Here is a 2,199-nt window from a genome sequence, read left to right as displayed (position 1 = left end):
AGATGACTGAACTTGTTCTGTTGGAAGAGTCGACACACTATAAAAGACTGAGATAATGGGAAAGGGAATGAGAGATGACTGAACTTGCTCTGTTGGAAGAGTCGACACTCTATAAAAGACTGAGATAATGGGAAAGGGAATGAGAGATGACTGAACTTACTCTGTTGGAAGAGTCGACACTCTATAAAAGACTGAGATAATGGGAAAGGGAATGAGAGATGACTGAACTTAATCTGTTGGAAGAGTCGACACTCTGTATTAGGAGTGTGTTTTTAGTGACAGTGTTTTTAGAGACAGGTGGGACATGCCATTCCGGTGCACATCCAAGTGTTATCCACCCTCTGGTTTTTGGCAACTGGCACTTTTCAGTTGGAGCATGCCTATAGGTATCTGACAGCCCTCAATGAGCCAATGTTAAATCAGCATCTCACAGCCCTCAATGAGACAATGTTAAATCAGGGGTTTCTTCACTATAATGCCATCAATGGGTTTCCAAATACGGACCAAATAGACGGCACCCATGACGCCATAAATACGAACGGACCAATAGAAGGCACCCACGACGCCATAAATAAGAACGGACCAATAGAAGGCACCCACGACGACATAAATACGAACGGACCAATAGAAGGCACCCATGACGCCATAAATAAGAACGGACCAATAGAAGGCACCCACGGCGCCATAAATACGAACGGACCAATAGAAGGCACCCACGACGACATAAATACGAACGGACCAATAGAAGGCACCCACGACGACATAAATACGAACGGACCAATAGAAGGCACCCACGATGCCATAAAAGCACCATTCCAAAACGAGTTCAACTGTGTCAACAGAAAAGGCTTCCACTCTTTATGTGCAGGTTATGTGATGATCAAAAGACGCTGCTGAATGTGGTGGCCAGGTGGAACGCAGGACTCAGTCATTCTGCAGAACAGCAATGTTGGCCTATACACCTCCAGGAGGGAGCTGATGAGGATGGATGGCTTATTGCTGAGTGTTTCCTACTCAGTTGAAGTATATTTACCCTTGCTAAAGCAACTTGAATTGTCCTAATGGTCCTCTCTCTGTAGCTATGTTTTAATTTGGCTCACAACTGAATGAGCCAAAATAAAACCTTTTGGTTGTACTCAACCTCTGACACCAGCACCTCTATTTCAGTCTCGGAAAATGTTATTTTTCTTAGCCCACAGGCTTTAAAGGGATCTTTTTACCATACTATGGTTAACTAGGGGCGTTTCAAAATGCAAACAGCCAAGGTTGTGCACGAGCACTGAGGCTGAGAACAATTTGTATTTATCAATGGTTACCTCCTACCGGTGTGGTTATGACACTCGTAGGATTGTTAGATAAATCAAACTTTTTCTATTTACTACGACCATTCTAAATTCCGTTCGTAGGTAGTATTTTAGAATAGTTACTACGCAATGTTGATAAATGAGGCCCCTAATTTGTAAGATCTCTTCCATCTAGTTAGTGTAGATGCCCTTTAACTATGGACCAGAGTTGCAACCTATTAAAAAAGTCCATCATTTATTCATCTGCAGAAATGACTGTCAGAAACAGAGTATGTTTGATCACATCCATTATTTATAGAATATATAGGTTGCCCAACTGGTTGATCTTCTGACTCAAGGTACTGAATGCTCACATAACACCAATGTTACCATTCATCTGGCATCAGAGTCAATACACACATCTAGCTATCTACGGTATATGTGCAGTGTTTTCTCATCTACAGGAAAGTTTTTTGGTACATTCTGCTATTCTGCACTCATCCCAACCCCCCAAACTGTGTCTGAAACCGTGGCGGCTGACAGCCATAAATAACAGTGTCCGTACCAAATCAACACTGTACCCACAGCATGCCATTTCTATTCAGCTTTCATTTTATAACTCCCTCTTTCAGGGTGAATTTATCAGCTGCAGAAGACTGGAATTGGCTATTTAATCCATTTGAGGATACGGGCAGGGGAGGAAGGGTGCGGGTAGGGGGGGAAGGGTGAGGGCGTGCAGCAACCAGCGGCACAGTTTTACCATTATATATCTCCATCTAGATTTGCTGGGTGGAAATGTTTAGATATTAATTTTGCCCCTATCAGAAATCCAGTTACTGTCTGTGTGTATATGTACTATAACAACTGCTGTAATTGACAGAGTGTCAGAGAGAAAAAGCGAGAGAGAAAGAAGTCT

This window comes from Salvelinus namaycush, unplaced genomic scaffold, assembly GCF_016432855.1.
Source record: "Salvelinus namaycush isolate Seneca unplaced genomic scaffold, SaNama_1.0 Scaffold305, whole genome shotgun sequence".
In the NCBI taxonomy this organism is placed as follows: domain Eukaryota; kingdom Metazoa; phylum Chordata; class Actinopteri; order Salmoniformes; family Salmonidae; genus Salvelinus; species Salvelinus namaycush.
This window is presented reverse-complemented; position numbering follows the sequence as displayed.